General features: G+C 45.9%; 1 long non-coding RNA gene across 1 annotated transcript; it reads left to right on the forward strand.

Annotated features, from left to right (window-relative positions):
- Positions 1–18,017: 18,017 nt before the first annotated feature.
- On the forward strand, positions 18,018–24,269 carry LOC138437688 (uncharacterized). The gene is made up of 3 exons (XR_011256113.1): positions 18,018–18,123; positions 22,585–22,847; positions 23,591–24,269. It is a non-coding gene; the product is annotated as an uncharacterized lncRNA (long non-coding RNA).
- Positions 24,270–25,094: the final 825 nt, after the last annotated feature.

Below are 25,094 nucleotides of genomic sequence, written 5' to 3' on the forward strand. Positions count from 1 at the left end.
TCAGAACAATGTCACCCCTAGGTGACTGCACCCCAGCAGTGGGCAGTCTCTCATGCCCCTTGATTAAACTCACAGATGCATTTGAAATCAAAATAGGATTCCAGAGGTGGAAATGACTTAAAAGAGATCACAGAGAACATTTCATTTACCACAATGCAATTATACAAATTTTATGCGTGGCTTCAATAAGACTGGAAGGTTATTTATTAGATCAAGAAGCCACTTGAGCTCTTTTATTATTAATACATTGACATTGTCCCCCAGTTGCGCAGGGCTTGGACAGGCCTGTGGCTCAAAGCAAGAAGATTCTGTGATGAAGTATGGGCCCACCCAGGGTAGAAGCGGGTGGACATGCCGGCCGCGGGAAGTATCTATAAGAACAGAGAGGCACAAAACAGGCTAGCACACGCAAGGCAGGCAAGTGGGTGCAGGAGAGCTGAGGCACAAGAGGAGAGAGGGCTCAAAGGCAGAAGGGGCTAGACTGGTCCTAGGGGGCTGTTAAGGTTTCCATGGGGATAAGCTTCTCAGAGTCCATTCCCAGGAGATCCTGACATTTCCAGAACAGGAAATGTGACCCCATGTGTAGTGGGCTGAATAATAACAAACCGCCTCCGCCGCCAAAGAAAAAGATGTTTGTGATCTGATCTCCCAAATGTAAATGGCAAAAGAGAACTTTGCAGGTGTGATTAAGTTGAAGGTTTTGAGATGGAAACATTAACCTGGATTATTGGGCAGAGTCAACGTAAACACAGGCCTCCTTATGGGAAGGAGACAGGGGAGTCAGAGGAGGAGATGCGTAGAAACAGAAGCAAAGCTGAGAGAGAAAGAGAAAGGGAGGATAAAAGAGAGCGAGGGGAATTTGAAGATTCTGTGCTGCTGGAAAATGGAGGAGGGGGCCGTGAGCCAAGAAATGCCGGTGGCCTCTAGAAACTGGAACGGCAAAGAAGCAGAGTCCCTTCTAGAGCCTCCAGAAGGATCACAGTCCTGCTAACCTACTTTACGATGCCCCTCCAGAGCTGTAATACAATAACTGTGTGGGTTCTCTAAAGCCACTCAGTCTGTGGTGATGTGTTACAGCAGCCACAGGAAACTAATGCATGTGTAAGAAACGGCATCCCATCTGACCCTGAGCAGGGACAGCTGTCCCCTTTGGAGACAGGATCATTCTGCCCAAGGATCCCCGTGACCAGCCAGCCCACAGCCAAATTGCTATAATCCTAGTTTCTCCATCTTCAACAGGAATTTTAACAGCAAGCTAGCAAAGACTCAGGGACTGCTAGCCCATTACAGTTTTAAACCAGGAGTCCACTACCACAGCATGATAGACTTTTAATAATATTCAAAACAAGAGTAGTTGCCATGGCAAAGTACCATAAATATCACTTAAGCAACTCAGAGATGCTATTGCTTAAATAATTAATTGCAGTGTTGGCTGTTTGTGCTGCTCTGTAGATAAACACTGACTGTATGGGATCTTTTCTTAAGACAGTTGAATCGACATAAATGGACCCTAGTTATGTTTATTTCTGGTTCTTTTTTTTTTTAAATATAATGTCTAATGCTTCCAAGGAAATGCTCTTAGTCTTAAGGGAGTTCTGTATTCTTCACTTAATCAAATAATTCATTTTGCCCCAGAGTCACTGGGGAGAAGTTAAAAGATGACAGTCTTCAACTCAGTTCATAGAAGGACTTTCTGTGAATTAGATCTGGGACATGGAAGCCACAGATTGGACCATTCTGTGAATTAAACAGGATGGTGAGAGATAGGAGTTTCCCAGGTGGTGGTCAGCAGTAAAGAACTCACCTGCCAATGCAGGAGACGTAAGAGACACAGATTCAATCCCTGGGTCAGAAAGATCGTCTGGAGAAGGAAATGGGTGTGAGATGCTGACGAGATCTTTCCTTGCCCTCTGAAGCTGCTCAGGAGTGCGGCACTTGTCATGAAGACACCTCTCCAGGCTTCGCCTCTCCAGGGCCGCCATCAGAGATGAGCTTAGGATGAAACTCTCTGTTGTCCCCATGGAAAGAGAAGCCAAAACTGGTTAGAGACTCCTGCCATTGAAAATGGCTCCACCAAGAGATCCAGAAGCAGGAGGTCATGAGAGGGATCAGAGTGGTGGGAGTGGGGGGGTAGACGAGCGTATCAAGTCTTAGCTGGGCCTCTCATACCTGGACATGTGAGAGCCAGCACGTGGGTGCCTGGGTCAGAAATGGGACTCATGACTCTCCACACAGACAGAAGACCATGTGGTCAAGGCCAGAACCTTGCTTCCAGAGAGAGGGGCTTGCCATAAAAAGGAGCAATGATTCCAGCAAACCAGGACGGGACAGTCAGTCCACACATACATGTAGAGAAGGGGACAGGTTTTTTTCCTTTCCCTCCCTAATGCCCCAACCCCAGACCAGGAAGAGAGGAGGCCAGACTGAATGCCCATTTGAAGCCACTGGAGTCTGCTCAGAACTTTAAAATCAAATGTGAGATTCAAACTAGTGAGCAGGACTGGATCTTAATAACAGAATGAGACTTCTTCAGTAGGAAGAGAGCCTGGAAGGTTGTGAAATCCACCTGAGGTTGTGGGGAGGGAGCCTGCTCCCTGGTAGGAAAGACAGATGCGGCTGGACAGAGCCCAGGTCCAGCCAGCTCCCATGGAGGGAATACGCCCCTGTCACCACACTGCTCAGGGAGAGGCCTCCAGAGACGAGCTCTTCCCAGCCATCTCCAAGATCTCTCCCCCCATCTGAATCCATCCCCGGGGTCCAACCTCACTTAAAACGCCCTGTAGACACTGTCTGGGGGAGGGGGTTAGGCTGTTGTTTGTGTTTGGTGCCTTGAAGAGCTCCTAATGTTCTAGAGTCTCTGCTTTCACACATTATCTCGTACACACAATTTTGTAAAATGTCAATGCATTTTTGTATTTATTTTTGGCTGCATCGTGTCTTAGCAGTGGCACGCGGGTCTTTCGTTGCTGTGTGCTGGCTTCTCTCTAGTTGCAGCGTGTTGCCAGGCTCAGTTGCTCTGCGGCATGTGGAATCTTAGTTCTCCAATCAGGGATGGAACCCACATTCCCTGCATTGGAAGATGGATTCTTAACCATTGGACCACTAGGGAAGCCCCATATTTTTGTAATTTTTAATGGACTCGTGGATTGCTTTATAAACTGCTACTAATTTAATGACTACAAAATTCCCACTGGATATCAATGCCATTATGTAATTAATCAGCCTATCATGTGACCAGGGCCAGAATTGTGTGGATAATTTTTTCTTCTTCTCTAATGAAATGTCTCATTTATTTTTATTCTCCTTTTAGTGATTCAAGCACTTGATGTTTGGAGGTTCAACAGCATTTCCTAACCACTCTCCAAAAATAAGTGTGGTGCTTGGTGTACTGTCCTTGGTGGGGAGGGGGTAAAGCATGATCAAATAACCACAAACGCCGGTAATGCTAACAAGCTAAAATGTTATTAAAGGAAAAGAACACGGCGCAGGGAGGGGATCACAGAAGAACTTGATGCATGATGGAGGGGGTGGGAGGGCTTGGTCATGGGAGGCTTTCCTAAGAACGTGACAATTGAGCTAAAATCTGAGGACCGTTTCAAACATCCTGAATCGCTGGTCTCGCATCATCTTGCTAGGAGTTTAAATTTGATGCTTACAAAACAATTTGAAAGAGAAAATAGTTTGAGTTATAGCACCAACAGCAAAGGAAAAGTGAGTTTAAATTCTCCTTAGTTCAAGTCTCTAGGCAAAGGCCAGCATAAGAAGGTGTCCCCAAGCTGCCTTCCGATTGCTTGTCATTCTTAGAAAGAACTGAGAGGGCAGAAAATTCCATCCCTGTCAGCCAGGGGCCTTTGGGGAGGGGGACCAGACTGAGCCCAGAATGCCCCGGCCCGTGGGCAGTGCCTCTGGTTGGTAGGACTTTGTCCTGAGTTGGCCTGATGGGGCTGTGGAGACACATTCAGCCTGTCACCAGGTAACGTTTCACCAGAATTAAAGGGCTTTAAGTGGCTTGACCTGAAGTACTGGGCTGTGGAATTCATTTTAGTTTCCTTTCAATAATTGCACCAAGACCCAACTCATGTCCAAAACTTGGCATCATTACCTAAGAAATAACTCACCTTAATGAGACGAATCACCGCTGCAAACGTAACCTTCAGGCATTTGGGGTTAAGGTGGGTCTAATTTCTCGAGAACAAAAGCATGGCAATTTGACAGCTTTGTTCAAAGTCATAGAAACTTCCTGTGAGAGGGGATCAGTTGCTTCGTCCCCTGGAGGTCTGAAGAGTTATTTTGACCTTAAAAGTGATGCCAGAGGTGAAGTCTTCGCAAAAAAGGAGTCCTTCCTCGTGGTAACTTTATCTTCTGCCTTCACATTGTTCACAAAAGACGATCTTGCTGATCTTAACTAAGGCTGTATAGAAACGGCTGCGGCACTCTGCTTCCAGAAATCGGTCTGAGGGACTCGTGCAAGGCGGCCGAGCCTGGGGAGCAGCTGTGTGCACCCCACTAGCAGGCACCTCAGTGGCCTGGCCACAGGTCCTGTCCCCACTCGCCAGGTGGGTCCACTCTGATGCTGTAACTCCAAGGCCATGGAGAGAACCCTCCAGTCCATAAATAACCGGAACTAAACAAATCTGTCCATACCGGTCATGTCAAAATCAGCACCAAATGACATAGGGTAATGATTCCAGGCCAGGAGCCCCGGGTCTGAGTCCCAGGTCTGCCATCTACTAACAGTGTGACCTTGGACAAACTTCCTAATTCCTCAGCCTCCGTTTCCTCATCTGTAAAACGACAAGGATGACACTGCCCCCATGGCGTTACTGTGAGGATTAAAGACGTCGACATATGGAAAGAACTCAAAACCACGCTTAGTCGGTGGTAAGAGCTTTAATAGGTGTCATCACTATTAATGCAAGGGCCTCCCTGGTGGCTCAGGGGGAAAGAATCTGCCTGCCAATGCAGAAGACCCAAAAGATGGGTCCCTGGGTCAGGAAGTTCCGCTGGAGAAGGAAATGGAAACCCACTCCAGTATCCTTGCCTGGAGAATGCCATGGACAGAGGAGCCTGGCAGGCTGCAGTCCACAGGGTGACAAAGAGCCAGACACAACTGCGAGATTGAACAACACCAAACCATTAAAGCATCCTTAAAAACCGTCTGGGGGATGCAGGGTGGCCCACTGGGAGCTCAGTGCCTCATCAGGGTTCGCAAGCCCTTCATCTCCCAGGCTAGCGAGACCGACGCTGATGGCTGCAGAGACGGATTCAGCCCGCTCCTCCATTCCCGGCAACAGGCAGAGCCCCTGCCCTCGCCTGCTTCCCAGCCCTGCTCGCGGGTTGGATGCGGGCTTAGAGCCATGAGGTCCTCGTGCGACCCCGCTGACCTTCTGTGGCCTCCTGCCCACGGTCAGGATGACAATGCCCACCTCTCCGGGGTCATCGTGGGGGCGGCCCCAGCCAAACCGAGGCTGTAGATCCCAAGTTTTTATTGCTGGGCCCTAATTGTTGCCTGGCCGCCATCTAGTGTCCAGAAGAGGAACTGAGGGACCCAACAGCTCTGGTCACAGGAGCCTTGGGACCCTGGAATGAAGGCCTGGAAGATTCCACGAAACCTGTCCTTCCAGGGGCCACTCATTGTAGGAATCCCTTCTCCAGATCCAGCCTCCAAGGGACTCCTGGTGCGTTTTTTTGAGCAAATATTGCACAATTGTCCCATTCTTTACATTTTTAAACTTGCTCCTTGACCACAAAGTTCCAAAAATGAATAGGAGTAGGAGGTAGAAAGCATAAGATTGAGCTGAACCTGCCTCTTAATATATATATCCCTGTTTCCAAGCTTCCATTTTATTTTCATTTCTTTCCTCTGGTTATTAAGCACTTTAACTGTTCCCTATAAAGCTTCCAGGATGCCTCAGTGGTAAAGAATCTGCCTGCCAATTCAGGAAATGCCAGTTCGATCCCTGGGTCCTAAAGATCCCTTGGAGAAGGAAATGTTAACCCACTCCGGTATTCTTGCCTGGGGAATCGCATGGACATAGTAGCCTAGCGGGCCACAGTCCGTGAGTGCCTACTAAGCTGTGCCCGAATCTTTGCAACCCTGTGGACAGTAGCCTACCAGGCTCCTTTGTCCATGGGATTCTCCAGGCAAGAATACTAGAGTGGGTTGCCACGCCCTCCTCCAGGGGACCTTCCAGACTCAGGGATTGGACCTGTGTCTTCTGAATTGCCAGGCAGATTCTTTACCACTAGCACCGCCTGGGAAGCCTGGGCCATAGTCCATGGGGTTGCAAATGAGTCGAACATGATTTACTGACCAAATGATTGTTCTCTACGTGATACTAAGGTCTAGGAAGAGAAAGTAACAAAATACGCACAGCCTCTGCCCTCATGGGGTTGAGGCAAGTCTGGCTAGGAGCCAAGTGCACTCACTGGACAGGAGGTGAGGAGGGCTTGGACCGGGGTCCTCATCCCTGCTGCCAATCACCATTGCCTGGGAGGCCTGGAAACTCACAGCCGGGCGGCCGCAGACACTCACATTTCACTCTCCCAGTCAGACAGTGCTTTAAAGGTCTTTGGTGCTTGGTTGCCCTATGGAAGGTGGGCTCAACTCCCATTCTAAGTTGGTTAGGATGATAAGACTGGGGTCCAAGAGGACAGGGAAGAGTGTATTGCTCACATCATAAGACTTTGGGGAGACTGGGTCGGTTGCAAGCCGGCCTAGGGGCCGGGGGGATATTGGCGGTGGCTTTGGTTGAGGGAGTCAGCAGACTGGGGTTCCACACATGGGCTAGGATTTGAACATCCCCACTGTGCCAAGGGGGTTTCCCTCATAGCTCAGTTAGAATCAGGTAAAGAATCCACCTGCAATGCAGGAGACCCCAGTTTGATTCCTGGGTCGGGAAGATTCGCTGGAGAAGGGATAGGCTACCCACTTCAGTATTCATGGGCTTTCCTTGTGGCTCAGCTGGTAAAGAATCTGCTTGCAATACAGGAGACCTGGGTTCAATCGCTGGGTTGGGAAGATCCTCTGGAGAAGGTAAAAGATACCTACTCCAGTATCCTGGCCTGGAGAATTCCCTGGACTGTATAGTCCATGGGGTTGCAAATAGTCGGACATGACTGAGTGACTTTCACTTTCACTGTGCCAAGGGGAGGTGGAGGGCTCAGCCTTCTTGCCAGCCTGCCCAGATGTTGGCAGAGGAGGAAGGAGTGGATGGTGTCCGAAGGTGGTCAGTGACCAAATGTCACCAACAGAGGCTTTCTTTATTTCATTCGCCCAGGCAGCCAAGGCTGAGCCCACTGCCTGTGACCACCTGTGTTTCTCCACTCCCCAAAGAGAAGACTCATGGAGGGCACTTGTTTAAACACTGATTCCTAGGCCCCCACCCAAGAATTCCCAGGAAAGAGGCTGGTAGTCTGAGCCTGTATCTGAGGTGCAAGGAAGCTGAGCTAAATGCTGGCCCCAGCTTACGCAAGCTGTGTCACTTGACCTTCACACCAGCTCTGAGATAGAGATTCATCTTTTTATTCCCCAAAGCAGACCTTGAGGTTTCTGTCAGGAAGTTCAGTTCAGTTCAGTCGCTCAGTCATGTTTGACTATTTGACCAAGTGGACTGCAGCATGCCAGGCCTTCCTGTCCATCACCAGCTTCTGGAGTTTGCTCAAACTCATGTCCACTGAGTTGGTGATGTCATCCAACCATCTCATCCTCTTGTTGTCCCCTTCTCCTCCTGCCCCTCAATCTTTCTTTCCCAGCATCAGAGTCTGCTCCAATGAGTCAGCTCTTCTCATCAAGTGGCCCAAGTATTGGAGCTTCAGTTTCAGCATCAGTCCTTCCAATGAATATTCAGGACTGATTTCCTTTAGGATTCACTGTTTGATCTCCTTGCAGTCCAAGGGACGCTCAAGAGACTTCTCCAACACCACAGTTCAAATGCATCAATTCTTTGGCTCTCAGTAATGTCTCTGCTTTTTAATAAGCTGTCTAGGTTGGTCATAGCTTTTCTTCCAAGGAGCAAGCATCTTTTAATTTCATGGCTGTAGTCACCACCTGCAGTGATTTTGGAACCCCCAAAATAAAGTCTGTCACTGTTTCCACTGTTTCCACATCCATTTGCCATGAAGTAATGGGACAGGAAGCCATGATCTTAGTTTTTTGAATGTTGAATGTTAAGCCAGCTTTTGCACTCTCCTCTTTTACATTCATCAAGAGGCGTTTTAGCTCCTCTTCACTTTCTGCCATTAAGGTGGTGTCATCTGCATATCTGAGGTTATTGATATTTCTCCCAGCAATTCTAGCTTGTCCTTCATCCAGCCAGGCATTTCACATGATGTACTCTGCATATAAGTTAAATAAGCAGGGTGACAGTATACTGCCTTGTCATACTCCTTTCCTAACTTTGAACCAGTCATTTGTTCCTATGGTTTAAGTCCCCATGAATCAAAAGTCATTTACATTGGACTTAATTAGAAAGAGATAGGATTGGTAACTGAGAATGTGGTAGTTGATGGCTGAGACATGGTGGAGAGGCTTACAAAGAGCCTTGCAGAAGATGAGGAAAATGAATCCAAGCTTTGGGCACATTCCTGAGCAGTCTACAAACGGTGCCCTTAGCCTGCCTTGTGATGAAGCTCTCTAGTGAGCACAAAAGAAACATACAACCCTTTACCTATTGGGCTGGTCTGAGAAATAACAAAGGGGGACCAGAAAAACTCATTGCTGAGCTGTTCACTTCAGTGAGGACCCTTATACCTCTCTGCGCTGTGCTTAATCATTTAGTCATGTCTGACACTTTGCAACTCCATGGACTGCAGCCCACCAGGCTCCTCCGTCCATGGAACTCTCCAAGCAAGAATGCTGGAGTGGGTAGCCACTCCTTTCTCCAAGGGATCTTCCCAACCCAGGACTCAAACTAGGGTATCCTGCATTGCAGGTGGATTCTTTACTAGCTGAGCTACCAAGGAAGCCCCCGACTCACCATGGGCGACCTTAACTCATATTCTCACTCTCAAACCTGTTCCTCCTCATCTCGTGAATGACTTACCACCAATCAATCCAGTTGCCAAGCACAGACCCACAGCCCATCCATGACTCTTGTCTTGCCCTTCAGTTCAGCCAATTGCTGAATCCCTTTGGGTCTGCTCTTCAGATCTCTAGAGTCTTTTTCTCCTCTCTTTACCCACCCCATGATCACTGCATTAACTCAGGGTCCCATTTTCTTTCTCCTGGATAACTCCCCCAGCTCAATAATCCCTCCTCCCGCCTCCCTTCTTCCCTCAAGATCCATCCTCCACCCAGCCAAAGGTTTCCAAAATGCAAATCTGATCACAATGTTTCTCTGCTTAAAACATTTTAATGACTCTCACTGCCTAGAATAAAATTCAAATTCTACACCATGGATTACAAGGTCATTCATAATGGAACAGGGATAAAATAAAACGCACTAGGTAAGTATTTACATTCCTTCTCCCTTGTGAGCCCGCCTGCTGTCCTCCACATACACGCACACCTTCTAATGAAGGAGGCTGCCGTGATCTGAGCTGTAATTTACTGCTCCGGGTGATGAGTGAGCCGCAGAACTGAAGGAAACCCAGGACGCCTAGACTGATTTGTTTCAAAAACGAACAAGAGCAAGTTGCTAAGGATTTCAAAGATGTGCCCCTGGTACCCAGGGAAGCTGGGTTTGGACCTCTGGCTTTAGGTTGCCCGGGAAGAGCAGCCCATCTCATTGCAGGACTTTTGATCCAAGGGCAACACTGAAAGAGGCAATGTTCCAACAGGAACCCATTACCACGCATATCAAAACCAAGCTGAAACCACTGCCTGGAGAGCTTGCATAAGTATTTTAGATGTGAAGGAAAGCACACGTGTGGGCCCTAAATGTTTAATAAACATGTTTCCTTGAAATCTGTACCTGTATTCTCACCTTTCCTTTTGGAAATAATACAAACAGCTAAATATCGCAGACGCTTTCTCTATGATGTACGTTACGCATACCCTCTCTCTTTAGTTCTCTTGCCTGTATGGCCCTTTTGTGCTTAGTCGCTCAGTCGTGTCTGACTCTGCAACCCCGTGGGCTACAGCCTACCAGGCTCCTCTGTCCATGGGATTTTCCAGGCACGAATACTGGAGTGAGTTGTCATTTCCTTCTTCAAGGGATCTTCCCAACCCAGGGATCAAACCCGGGTCTCCTGCATTGACAGGTGGATTCTTCATCATCAGCCCCACCTGGGAAGCTCAGTGAAACTTTTAAAAGAACTAATTCTTAAACCTGAGGGTTGGAATAACAAAGGTAAATTGGCTGTGTTTTAAATGGCTTTGTCCTTGTTCATTTGCCCAGTCGTGTCTGACTCTTTGTGACCCATGGACTGCAGCATCTCAGGCCTCCCTGTTCTTCTCCATCTCCCGGAGTTTGCCCAAACTGCATTGGTGATGCCATCCAGCCATCTCACCCTCTGACACCCTCTTCTCCTTCTGCCCTCAGTTTTTCTCAGCATCAGGGACTTTTCCAATGAGTCAGCTGTTTGCATCAGATGAGCAAAATCCTGGAGTTTCAGCTACAGTATCAGTCTTTCCAATGAGTGTTCAGGGTTGATTTCCCGTAAGATTGACTGGTTTGATCTCCTTACTGTCCCAGGGACTCTCATGAGTCTTCTCCAGCGCCACAGTGTGAAGATATCAATTCTTTGGCATTCTGCCTTCTTTAAGGTCCAACACTCACAACCGTATGTGACCACTGGGAAGACCATAGCCTTGACTATACGGACCTTTGTTGGCAGAGTAACGTCTCTGCTTTACAACACACTGTTGAGGATTGTCACAGCTTTCCTGCCAAGAAGCAAAAGTCTTGTTATTTCATGGCTGCAGTCACCATCCTCAGTGATTCTCATTTTAAAAACTCACAAAGGTAGTCAAAAATAGAGGCAAAAAGCCACAGATCAATTTCAAGGAGAAATTTCTGCCATAGGATAGACTGTGTACATGGATCACTTCTCAGCATCTTGGCTAAGGGCAAGTGTAGTATGGGGCTCTCCCTGGTGGCTCAGTGGTAAAGAATTCGTATGCCAGTGCAATAGAGGCAGGAGATGCATGGCCGATCCCTGGGTAGGGAAGTTCCCCTGGGGGAGGGAATGGCAGCCCAGTCTAGTATCCTTGCCTGGGAAACCCCATAGACAGAGGAACCTGAAGGGTTACAGTCCATGGGGCCACAGACAGTCAGATATGACTGAGTGACTGAGAGCGCACACAGACATGTAGATGAATTAGAAAGACACGCTCCATCTTCTGAACTCAAAAAAGAAAGAAAGAAAAGATTCTCTACAATTTCCTGCTGCTTTTTTTTTTAACCAGAAAAACAAAGAGAAGCCAAAAAGTCAGAGAGGCATAGCCAGCTCAGGAGAAACTGCCTCCTGGACCAGATAGGTCCAGATCCCATCACTCCCCACCAAGCCTTCACCACATCACTTACTCTCTCCACCTCCGGTCTCAGAACCTGGAGCTCTCAGCAGGCAGCAGGGACGGCAAGAGAGGGGATGTGCTGAGGCTGCTGTGGCCTGGGAGGCCCCAACCTGTGAGGAAGGGGTAGCTCCAAGCAGAAGAAGCCAAGGCTGACATCCACTGAACTCGTCAAAGAACTTCAACTCACCACCAATGTACGTAGGAGAGAAAGAGTGCCTGATGGAGCAGGACAGGAGTCAACCTTAGTCCTGCCCTAGCAGCGACAGGAACTTGTCTTTACTGAAGCTTATTCTGACCTGGTAGTGGTGCGTGCTCAGTCGTGTCCGACTCTCTGCAACCCCATGGATTGTGACCCGTCAGGCCCCTCTGTCCATGGGATTGTCCAGGCAAGAGTGTTGAAGTGGGCTGCCATTTCCTCCTCCAGGGGATCTTCCTGACACAGGGATCGAACCCAAGTCTCCTGTGTCTCTTGCATTGGCAGGCGTGTTCTTTACTACTGCTCTGGACCTGGAGCTATGCCCATCCGGCTAAGTCACAGTCTGATTCCACAGCCTGGACACCTAACCTGGGGGCTCAAAGAACTGGAAGTACCTAGAAGGCTTTGCAAATTGGCCATGGGGATAGACAGATACTCAGATAGATAATAGATAAATTCATAAAGGGACAGATGAATAGACGGATGAACAGATGGGTAGATTGATAGATAGATGATCAATAGATAGATAAACAGACATAGACATAAATAAAGCTGCCTTTATGTTGAGATCTGAGAGCTAGAATCTGCCAGCCTCCCAAAGAACTGGGAGAGGGGCAAAGCCTGCTCCAGCCATCCTGTCTATTGGCAAATGCGTAGCCTGTATGGCAGTCTCCTCATTCCCGAATGAACGAGAGAGAAAAACACCCAACAGCCTCAGCCCTCTGCAGTGTCTGCCTCATAATGGTATGCAAATGATGATGCAAGTAATTAGCATCAGTAATTAGAAAATGTGTTGGAGATACTGACGACCTCTCCCAGAGACGCAGTTCGCATCCAGAGCAGCAGAAAGATTTGTTCGCAAATTACTTCCCATCAAGTCTATTAGAAATTCATTTCTGGGCCATTTATTTATTTATTTACACCACACAGGATATTCAGGAATCAGCTCATTGCTCTCTGGAGATGACTTCCACTGATGAGGACAAAGACATCTCCCTGTCACTCTTCACACCTTCATTAGCATCCGTCCACATCCTCCTGTGGCTCTCCCCATTGTGTGATTTCCAAATTTCACCTTTGCATCCAAGACCTCACAGCCTCTCCCCAGGAAGGGCCTGGGAGACCTGCCAGGAGACCCTCTGGTAACAGGGTATGTCTTCTCTTGCCCGCATCATCTCTGGGGTCAGGGAATCTCGACCCCATCTCTGCAGCCAACATGTTCCTCGATTCCTGAATGACCCAGAGAACAGTTCTGGGTGTTAGGACCCTTTTCCTTTCGATTATTAATGGTGCCCTTCCACTGCACTCACAGTAATTCATGCCCTGGAATCCTAGTTCTGGAGCCTTGCAGAACATGCCTGGGCAACAACTGGAGAAGCGAAAAGGGGATACAACTTTGATTCAGAGGCCAGTTGAATTATTTGGTACAAGTCACGTTCTCTCTGAACACATTTCTTTCTCTGTGAAGACACTGTCTAGTTTATATCACAATCATTTAGAAAATTCTGTCTCTTAATTTTGTCTAAATGCTATCCCTTCCAAAGGGAAAACTAAATCACATGCTTTTATTAAAATGTTTCTTTTAAATAAGCAAGTAGAAGGGAGACACTAGCTTGTTATGTATAGTATCTTCCTATCGTCTACAACCGAAACAAATGGACAATATGATGAAGGGAATGTCCTGAAAACCTGGTCACATAGGCCGGTGTGGAGGCTGGAGGAGGGACATGGGGGAGCCAGCAAGTGGGCGGCAGTGTGAAGAGCCTTCCTTCCTGAGCCAGGGACCCCAAACACAGACGGGGATGCACAAGGTGGTGGACACCCGCCCAAGGCTCTAAAAGCAGCAGCAGGACCATGTGAGACCCACTTTCTGTTCCTACCACGGACTCCAAGGAGGAGTGATTGAGCAAGGAAATATCACAAAGAGACTGCTAATCCAGCAGGTGGGGGTTCAGAGTGTAGCAATTAATGAGTGCCTGCGTGCTCAGTCACTCGGTCGTGTCCAGCTCTTTGGGACCCTGTGGACTATCACCCACCAGGCTCCTCTGTCCATGGGATTCTCAGGCAAGAATACTGGAATCCTGGAGTGGGTTGCCATTTCCTCCTGCAGAGGCTCTTCCTGGACCAGGGCTCAAACCCGCGTCTCCTGAGTCTCCTGCATTGGCAGGCAACTGGTTTCTTCACCACTGAGCCACCTGGGAAGCCCATCGCTATTGATGGGATTTCCCCAAAGTATTACTTCTGATGGGTGCAGCTGAAAAACCAGTGCCCTCCCTTCTTACTAATTACTTGTAGTTTCAAAAAGATGAGCCTTCAGGTACAGAATAGTTAGTTTTGAGTCCTGAGATCTTTGTTTTATAGAACGATCTAATATATGCTGTTATGTAAAGTGAGAATTAAAATACTCCTGCTGTATCAGTAAACAAAGGATGTGCAGCCATTAAGCCATCACATTATAGCCACTGCAGCTACTCCCAACAGTGAACCTGAGGAAACTCGGGTGAGAAAAGAGGACACGGGCCCCAGATACGTGAGGTACATATCAGAGGAAAGATTTCAGTGAGCCCAGACATGCACAGAGAAGCACTGCACTCCTTATCTTGAGATACCTGTGTTTTTTCTATTAACAGTAATCTTTTGATGTTTCAACTACTTGGCCTTTGTTGCAAAAACGCCTATGTATCCTGGCTTCCTGCCCTCTCTTCAGAGCAATCTCTCAGCCTTATTTGAGATGCCATCTCTCATGCTTGAAGTCCTAAGAGTGTCCCCCAAATAAAACACAACTGTCAGCATTTAGGGGGTGAATTTTTTTTCAGTTGACAAAAGGCTTTTAAATTTTATTATTAATTTCCTTCCCCCTACTAACTCAATCAAAAAAGGTGGTCTTTGCTCCTTTCTACTTCTCACTCAGAGGAATATGGGTCCTTGGCAAATACTTGTTCAATGGATAAATGAGGGATTTAACAAAACTCCCAGCTTGCAACTAAAAACATAAAATCCAGCTAGCACAAATTACCTCTTCATAGGCTTTAAATTAATCATATTTGACTACAGAAAGCTGCCTACTCCAATCAGGAAACGAAAGAAATGAGACTGGAATAGGACTCAGAGGGGTGCTTCAGATTTTTTTTTTCTCCTTCTTCTTTTCTGGTTCCAGCTTTTCCCAGGCTCTTGCTGTTTCTTGGGGCATATGTGTGTGTGTGTGTTTAGCAGTTGGATACAATGAACCAAATAGTATTAGAAAGAATCCCGTATGATGAAGCATGGATGCTGTGTTTTCTACACCAATCACAGCCAGCTCTCCATCATGACAAAAGATGAGGTTTCTCAGCTACAGCTTGATTCTTTTTCCCATTTTTAAGCTGCCTGGTTTTCCATCGCTCCCTTTCTCCAGGGATTCCCTGATTGTTTATATAATTCCAGGATCTCTTTACAACATTCACATTACTGAACATCACAGGGAGGGGTGTCTCTGAGGAACGTCTTCCATCAGAGCTCTGAATTGCGATCTTTTGTTTCCTGACTTTAAAATCATGGGGATGTGCTCACGGGCATAAGCTAAGAGGAAGGTATATCTGATCTTTTATTTCATAACATTATTTGAGCAATTCATTAGAGAGTACCCATGCCTTCAGCATTTCATATGGATGTTACAGAAAATAATTCATATGTCCATCTTTTTAATATTCAAAACAAGCTTCCCATGGGCACTTTTCCACTTTAAGATTTAAGCCAAAAGTCGGGATAAAAGCGAAAGAAGGATAAGAGTGAGCAATAGAGCAGAATTTGCTGCTTTGGTCGTCCTTTGTTGAGGGGCTTTCTTTACAGTCCAACTCTCACATTCATACATGACTACTGGAAAAACCATAGCTTTGACCCCACGGACTTCTGTCAGCACAGTAATGTCGCTGCTTTTAATAAGCTCTCTCATTTGGTCATAGCTTTTCTTCCAAGAAGCAAGCATCTTTTAATTTCATGGCTGCAGTCACCATCTGCAGTGATTTTAGAGCCCAAAAAAATAAAGTCTGTCACTGTTTCCATTGTTTCCCCATCTATTTGCCATGAAGTGATGGGACTGGATGCCACGATCTTAGTTTTCTGAATGTTTAGTTTTAAGCCAGTTTTTTTTTCACTCATTGACTTAGTAGCAAACAGTAATTCCTAGCAGTTGCTGATGGTCTAAAACTAAAATAATGAAAGATAGCCACTGCTGCCATTCCTAAGCCCCTTCCTCATTCTGGACACTATGCTGAATGCTTTGCAGCTATTAACCTAATTTATTCTCTATTCAGTGGACATTTACACTCTGTGCTGCCCAGGAGGAAACTGTGACCCAGGGAAACCGCCCAAGCTTTCCTGAGGTCACACAGACACCAGCACCAAAGCACAGAGGCCAGGCAGGACTGTGGGACCCTTGGGCCAGGGCCCACAGGGAAGGCGGCTCGTGGCTAACAGATCATCAGAGGGGTTCCCACTCCAGAATGGGGCACAGGCTGGCTCCACTGACTCAGGAGTGTGTCTTGAAGCTGCTAATTTTGAAGAAAACCAAACGTCTTCCACTTAATGTCTTTTTAGTCTAATAGTGCCCTTCTGAAATTGTCCTTTATATTAAAATGTCCTCTATTTGGTCAGTGATGGTGCTTAGACAAGGTGGTTTGTTTCTTTTAATGTCATTTAAAAAATAAAAATCTGTCAACATATATGGTCTCCCAAATACATGTTGATAAGCCATTGTGAACCACGTTTTCCAAGGGTCTGTGAGAGCCCCGTCCAGCATCTGCCTCTATCACATGCTGGCAGAGGAAGGGTGGAGTCAGGACCTGGACAGGGCCAGGGGGAGATGCCCACCACTGCCCTGGCCTCTGGGCTGTTCTCAGCCAGTCCTTCTCCATCGTGGCCTGGTCAGAGGGTAAGGTTTGCACTTCACAGGTCATTCCTGGGGCCAGGTGGATGGATTCCACCCTCTACTCAGAGGTGGGATTCAGAGGGCCCTGCCTGTGGGACCAGAAGATGTGTCAGTGGGGTCTGTACTGAAGAAGGCTACCTGGCCACTGCATCCCTTCCACTCTGCCCTCAGGATGCCCACTGGTCCTCCTTCCTCCGCACTGGGAAGACTCTGTCCCTTCCTCCTCTTTCCACCCCTTTCCAGCATCTTCCACTCCCCCAGCTGACCTTTCTAGTCCTCAAAGTGTTACGCTGGTTCTACAAAAACCCTGTGGGTTTGTGCCCAGGTTACTCTCTCCAGAGGTTTCTTTGAGTCTGTCTCTCATCTTGGTGTAGACTGGGGTGGCCGGGGTGCTAGAGAAATAGCAGAGGACAGGATTAAGAGTCCAGTGTGCTGCGGATGGAATGTCTGTGTCCTGCCCTCTAAATCATATGTTGAAGCTTAAATCTCCAATGTCATGGTATTTGAAGGTGATGCCTTTGCAGGGGTGATAGGTCATAAGAATGGAGCCCTCATGAATGGGACTAGTGCTCTTATATAAAGAGGAGGAAATTTGGGGTCTCTCTCTCTGCTCTCTGCTATGTGAGGAAACCATGAGAAGATGGCCATCTACAAACCAGGAAGTGGTTCCTCACCAGCCCCCAGATCTGGGGCCTTGAACTTGGACTTCCAGGCTCCAGAACCGTGAGAAGGAAACGTTGGTGTGTAAGCCCCCTTGTGTGTGGTGACTCATATAATAACCTGAGCTGATTGAGCCATCTCCCTGCCACAGTCCAGATGCTCGCCGCTCTGCTCTGGGTGGCTGGAGTATCTGCTGGCGGATTCTCAGTGCTCATCCAGCACTGAGTGAAGCTCTGGACTTCCACTCCTCCATTTGGTCCTGATAACAACTCTTTGTGGGAAGTTTTATTGTCCTGACTTTGCGGATGAGAAGGCTGAGATATAATGACTTTGAGTCAGTTTGTCCAAAGGGTCATATAGTTGGTGGATCAGGGTCAAGTCCCAGGCCCATCTAACTCCAAAGTCAGCTGGTCTCTCTGCCCATGCAAACAGGTACCAACACCTGTGCAGGCCAGGGCACTGTGCAACTCCTGTGATGTCAGCCTGTCAGTAATGCCTAACGTGGGAGACATCAGCCCTCCTCCTCCTACCTGGAGGCACTTTCCTATGCAGAACAAGGTGCCTCTCTTCAAGGCTAGCTGAGCAAGTCCAGCTCTGCCCCCTCTTACCCAGAGCCCTTCCAGAGGGGATGTTTCCATGGTGAGAAAAGAGGAGGCTTTCTCTCTCTTCCTTAGGAGGCCAAGGGTCAGCCATCCGGGCTGGTGTCGCAGCTTCGTGATGTTCGAGGACCCAGGCCCCTTCTCTCTTCTTGTTCTGCCTCCCTAATCCCTGGCTTCCATTTTATTTTTGCTTCATAGTCTGAGATGGACAACTACCAGAGCTCCGTCGGTCTCAGTTCCAGGCTATCATGAAGAAGGACAAGCAGAAGCAAAAAAGGCAGCGTATCTCCCCGTGGAGCATCTTGTAAGTCCCCAGCGATGCTTCTGCTTATAACACATTGACCAGGGCTTAGTCCCATAGCTGCGTCTACCTTCCAAAAGAGTTGGGAAATGTAATATTTATCCCAAGTGACTAAAATCAGGGTTATTTCTCTGATTTTCTAAAGAAAGGCAGTAGAATAGATATTGCTCAGGAATATAGCAGTCTCTACCACAATTGGCAATCTTTATAAGGCATGATGTATGCACTTACAAAAAAGACTGGCAAATTAAAAATATCAAAAAAGCAAAAATATATCATACTAGGACTACCTAATATTCCCAAACGTGTTGGTTTGTTTAGGATAAGGACTGATTAAAAGTCCTTATTAAAAAGGAAACTTTTTAATAGTTGAAATATTTGAGCTTATCAAATAAGTTTTCAATGATACAGGTGGCCATTGAGTGAAGTGGTTTATAAACATTGGTATAAATTTAGATTGTCATGTTTTTACCAAACACTGTTTTAAACTTTGAAAATACGATTGAAAGAGAAATAATAGATAATATATATTTTTATTGCTTTTGAAAAGAAAAGAAATGCTGTGTTTATGATTTGAGAGAGATAATAAAAGTTTCCAAGTAACTTGGGGAGAATAAAAGAGTTACACAAAAGTTAATTTCTAAAGGATTTTGAAGTCATAAAAGCCTTTTCTTTAAAAGGGATGAAATATTGGGGAAGGATGAATGAGGATTATAGTATAATGTGGTTAGTGGATTAAGAGAACAGCATGAAATTAGTGTCCGACTCTTTGCCACCCCATGGACTGGGGCTCACCAGGCTCTTCTGTCCATGGGATTCTCCAGGCAAGAATACTGGAGTGGGTTGCCATGCCCTCCTCCAGGGGATCTTCCTGACCCAGGGATAGAACCCAGGTCTCCTGCATTGCAGGCAGACTCTTTACCATCTGAGCCACCAGGGAAGCTCTCTCAGGAGACTCTACCATCTGAGCCAGCAGGGAAGCCTCAGGAAATTTTACCAAGTCCTCTCTAGCTTCCATTTGCACGGCTTTAGACACAGGGCCTTTTGAGTTCTCAGTGCAGCCAAGTCAGAAGGGTAAGAGAAAACGGAAAACGTTCATGGAGAGGGTTGCACCCAGACAGTGGAGGCAACTCAAAACATTCGAAATCAGTACACATTTCAATACAATCAGTACCACTGTTTGGATACTTACTGTAAAACTAAAATTTACATTTTAAGGTAACTTTCTGAAAAAAGAAAAACATTTAGAATTATATTTAAACAAAAGCAGCCAATAGACGAGGCATAAAATACGTATGTGCAAAAATTTTACAAATTCATTGTGAAATACAATGCCAGAAGTTCAATATACATAGAATTCTCTAACCACTTCTCTGTTGCTATCTAAGTATTAATAATACTAGCTGTTTGTTATATGGTCTTTGAAAGAAAGTTACTGGGTTGTCAGCACTATTAAATTTGGGGTTGACCTAGTCCATCACTACAGTAAGGACAAAGGGCTCATTTTCAATTCTACTTCCTAAAAATAAATTTACACAGCTCAGGGAGGAACAGAAGCTAGAAGCTTACTGATCTGACAGATTCCTATGGAGTGGAAATTATAACCAAGTTCATGGAGCTTGAAGGATTCACTGTTGGTGTACAAAACTGAGAAAGGTGATGGTTTATTAACTTAATTTCCCCATGAGAGCTTTATACTTCAGTTACTGTGAGTTAAAGTTAGAAATGTAAACTAGAATCCTAAGATTACTCTTGTAGTTGTAATTATGTCTTTATTCCTTTGAAGTAAAATTTTAAAAATTAAAAATTCATTTTATGAAATATTTTTATACTATCCAGAACAATTACTGGACATCTCTAGCCAAGATGGATTAACAGAGACCTTCCTGCCTTAAACAGCTAATGGATGGTCAAAATATATGACAAAATGTACCTTTAGAGAGTAGGTAATTGAAAATACAGTTTCCCTGAGAGGAAGAAAACAAATAAAATAAGCCCTAAGATCATCCCAATTTATGAGCTGGAAACAGTTTCTAGGCTGCAGGACAGAAGTGAAAGTTGCTCAGTCGTGTCCGACTCTTTGCAACCCTATGGACTATACAGTCCATGGAATTCTCCAGGCCAGAATACTGGAGTGGGTAGCCACTCCCTTCTCCAGGGGATCTTCCCAACCCAGGGATTAAACCAGGGTCTCCTGCATTGCAGGCGGATTCTTTACCAGCTGAGCCACCAGGGAAGCCCAAGAATACTGGAGTAGGTAGCTTATCCCTTCTCCAGGTGATCTTCCTGACCCAGGAATCGAACTAGGGTCTCTTGCATTACAGGCAGATTCTTTTTCAGCTGAGCTACCAGCAGGATCAAAGGGGGAATCCCAATGGAGTCCAGTGGTCTCCCTGAGTTGAGGAAAAAGACAGCAAAGCTTGGAAAGGCAAAAGTGGCTAGAATTTTCCTGGTAAAACACTAGAAGGGAAAGAGCTACTGAGGGAAAGAGAATTCTGGAGACTGCCAGGGAAGAGCCTTCAAATCTTGGGCTGAATGTTGACCAGTGGGGGCTTCCTAGGTGGCGCTAGTGGTAAAGAACCTGCCTGATGTGGGAGATGTAAAAGACGTGGGTTTGATCCCTGGATTGGCAAGGTCCCCTGGAGGAGGGCATGGAAACCCACTCCAGTATTCTTGCCTGGAGAATCCCATGGACAGAGGAGCCTGGTGGGCTACAGTCCATAGAGGTGTAAACAGTTGAACACGACTGAAGTGACTTGGCATGCACACACATTGACCTGTGAATATGTGAGAAGAAACTGAGTTTAGGGCAAGAATCACCAAAGTGGAGGCAGGAGGATTCTCCAAGTCCACAGAGTTGGGACTAGCTTTGGTCCCCCCCGCCACCCGCCCCATGCAGGATGGAACGACCTTGTGACGTATGGGGCCTTGGGTAAAATTCTGAGTCTTGCTTTAATATTGGGGCTACTAGTCTGGGCATTAGCTCCAGATTTAAAGTTTTCTGGATGACCCTTAACAAAGCTTAAAAGCAGGCTTAGAAATATCTAACCAATCCCAAGTAATCTAACCAACTGATAGAATAAAATGCAGCACTAATAATGGAATACAGAAAAAAAATGTGGTACTCAAGAACAAAAAAATGATAATGCCCTGTGTCCATCAGAAGCTAATAAACACAGAGCATGAGAAAATGCAGTCAGCAGAAAGTGAGCCAGAAATGAGAGCCATATTAATACTAGCAAAGAGGGTGATAAAATGTCTATGAAGGTATTAGAAAACAAGAGCGTGATGAGGCAAGAACTATAACATATCAAAAGACCCAAACAGAACATCTGGAGGTGAAAAATAGAATATCTGGAACGAAAAACGCACTAGACAGAATTAATATAAATAGGTGCTACAGAAGAAAGGATAAATGGACGTGAATGCAAAGCAACAGAAACTATTCAACCTGAAACAAAAAGAAAAGGGGCAGGAAAAAAAGTTCAGGCCATCATTTACTATGGAACAAACTTAGCTTGGTTTAATACACAGGCATGGAATCCCAATAGAAAATGGCAGAGGACAGAAAAGATATTTGAAGAAAAAGTGGCTATCTATAATGTTTTCCAAATCTGATGAATATTATAAACTTTCAAATTGATAAAAGCCAAGCAAAATTAACTTGAAGAAAACCATAACAAGGTACATAATAATATAATTTCTAATGACAAAGGAAATTACATATTTAAAAAACTGGCTAAGAGAAAAGATAGGGCTTCCCAGGGGGCCCAAGTGTTAAAGAATCTGCCTACCGATGCAGGAGACGCAGGTTCAATCCCTGGGTCAGGAAGATCCTCTGGAGGAGGAAATGGCAACCCACTCCGGTATTCTTGCCTATAAAATTCCATGGACAGCAGAGCCTGGCAGGCTACAGACCATGGGGTCACAGAGAGTCAGACACAAGTGAGCAACTGAGCTCTACCACCAAGTGGAAAGATATTTTATGATCAGAGAGAAACAGATAATAATGACATCAAACTTCCCATCTGAAGTTATATAAGCCAGATGACAGTGAGGCAGTATTTTTATAAAGCACTGCAAGAAAAAAACTCTCAATCCAGAATTTTTCACTCAGTAAAAAAATAAATAAAGATATTTTCAGAAAAACAACTGCTAAGTGAATATATTTCTATCAGAATTCTATTGCAAGAAATATTAAAGGAAGCTGTTTGTGCAGAAGGTACCAGGTGAACACTTGGTTTTATCAAAAGGAGGACAGAGCACTGAATATGATCATTACTTGAGTAAGCATAAAGGGCAATTTTCTATCTTTAAAATATAATTACCCATTCATTAAAATTAATACCATGCTGTTGGCTAGATAGCGTATCTGAAAGTAAAATGGATGACAATGACAACACAAAATGCAAGAGAGGAACTTCCCTGGTGGTCCAATGGTTAAGAATCCATCTTCTCATGTAGGGGACAAGAGTTCTACCCCTGGATGGGGAACTAGGATCCCACGTCCCATTGGGCAACTAAGCCCGTGCCCCGCAACTACCCAGAAGCCTGCGCGCCGCAACCGGAGAGGCCCAGGCCCCGCAACAAGAGCATCGCAGCAAAACAGACGGCTTCACACGACGCGCGGAGAGCCCTCACGCCGCAGCTCAGACCGGACGCAGCCACATAAATCCGTATTCTTAAATGAAAAAATAAAGTTCAAGAGACAATGGAAATATACTGTTGTAAGTTCTTGCATTATATGTAAAGAGCCTGAGTGCATGCTAAGTAGCTTCAGTCGAGTCCGATTCTGCGACCCCATGGACTGTAGCCCATCAGGCTCCTCTGTCCATGGGGATTCTCCCGGCAAGATAGTGGAATGGGTTGTCATGCCCTCCTCCAGGGGATATTCCCGACCCAGGGATAGAACCCAGGTCTCCCACATTTACAGGCAGGTTCTTTAACACTAGCGCCACCTGGGAAGCCTCACACGTAAAGAGGTATAATATTACACATATTTACCAATATTACATATCTTTATATGTGTATAAATGTATGCTGCTGCTGCTGCTAAGTCGCTTCAGTCGTGTCCGACTCTGTGTGACCCCGTAGACGGCAGCCTACCAGGCTCCCCCGTGCCTGGGATTCTCCAGGCAAGAACACTGGAGTGGGTTGCCATTTTCTTCTCCAATGCATTAAAGTGAAAAGTGAAAGTAAAGTCACTCAGTCGTGCCCAACTATTCGCGACCCCATGGACTGCAGCCTACCAGGCTCCTTCGTCCATGGAATTTTCCAGGCAAGAGTACTGGAGTGGGCTGCCATTGCCTTCTCCGGTATAAATGTTTACATATATATTTTTACATAAGAGAGTAGGCATGTGTATCAGAGTTCATCAGAAAGGGAGGACTACTGCAAGTCTGTATATCTGCATGTGTGTATTTGTTTCCATGTATTTCTAAGGGTGCTATCTTTGTGTCTGATACTGCAGGCTGAGTCAGAAAGGTAGGCTGACTTAAAATGGAGGTGATCGAGGCTGCAACCCCACAAAGGCAGACAGATGGGAGTCTTCAGAGAGCAGCGGAAGTCTGCAAGTCCTAGACTCACAATATTCTTGAGGCCGCCAACCTTGTTAGAAGCAGGAATCCTGCAAAAACCGGAGCCCTACCTAACTGAACACACACCCAGCCAAGGGGTCGGAGAAGCTGAAGGAGATCTCAGGGAAGGTGAGGGGCTTGCAGCCCAGCATCCCTCATGCGGACAGATTGAGCGGTGAGCCTGCTGCTCAGGGAGGACACACAGGACCTACAGGATGGCTGCTGCACCCTTCCGCCTTCAGAGGCTCCCAGGAACGTCCTCTGTGGTCCTCCCTAATCAGAAACCTGTAGGAAAGGGAATTCTGGGAAATATAGATCAACCCAGCCAAGCTGACCCATTACAAAGCCCCGGTTCCAAATCGTTTTTAAATTTTTACCTTTTTACCTCTAAATACTTCAACTTTTATCCCAAATCCCATTCCTAAATGGTAAGAGAAAACAGCCGTATGAGGAATTATCATGACAAATGCCCAGCTTCCCTGTGTCATATGGACTTAAATGTCTGAAACAAGCCCCCATGAACTGATGCAGTCTGATTTTACTTATTTAATAAAATATGTGCTTTAAAAGAAAGAGTTTGTTCAATTTATCTGGCCGAGTCTAGCGCTGATTTTTATTTTGCTCCACCAAACAGAGATTAATATTATCAGGACCATTTTGACAACAGCTAACCTTTTTTCTTCAGGAAAAAAAAAAAAAAACAAGTTAACATAAAATTTCTAATGGGGAGACTGCTGCCCAGCTAACAGCTTGAGTTTTAAAATGAGTCCATTGACAAATGGCTTTTTCTTTCACTCTCAAGCTGTTACGAGAAAAATTTCCATCTCTTACAGAGAAAGCATTCCAAATCATTCTTCTTAAAGATCTGTGTTGGTGCACTTACGAGATAGCTCTGTTTCCAGTTTTGTTTTCATCTCTTGGCACTCCTTGGGTAGGCCCTGCTATAGTGAAGATTAAAACCATCAAAAACCTTTTCGCGTGGTCGCCTGTCTCTCAGTAAAGTCAGAATATCCCTTCAGCCACTGAAACTTTAGCTGAATTAAGAGCAGCAGATGAAGAATTTATAAGCAAGCAAAACTTCTTAGCAACAAGTAATTAAAGTTGGTTATAACTGTAAGACATTTACTTGGTGGTGGTTGTTGTTATTCTTAAGAAAAATACAGCATGAAAGAATGTCTCAGAGTTTGGAGGCACCCGAGGTGGCAATAAGTAAGACACATTCATGTTACATTCAGTCATCCAAAAAGTGGGTGCATGTGTTATATTTGATTAAAAACTTTACTTTGAGAATGACAGCAGAATCAGCTCTTCAGTTAAGCCTGGGTTGAACTCCACGCATGTGCATCTAATCTGCGTGCACCAGAGTGGATTCTCCCCTAATGATCCTCTCCTCTATCC

This window comes from Ovis canadensis, chromosome 1 (assembly GCF_042477335.2).
Source record: "Ovis canadensis isolate MfBH-ARS-UI-01 breed Bighorn chromosome 1, ARS-UI_OviCan_v2, whole genome shotgun sequence".
Taxonomy (NCBI): domain Eukaryota; kingdom Metazoa; phylum Chordata; class Mammalia; order Artiodactyla; family Bovidae; genus Ovis; species Ovis canadensis.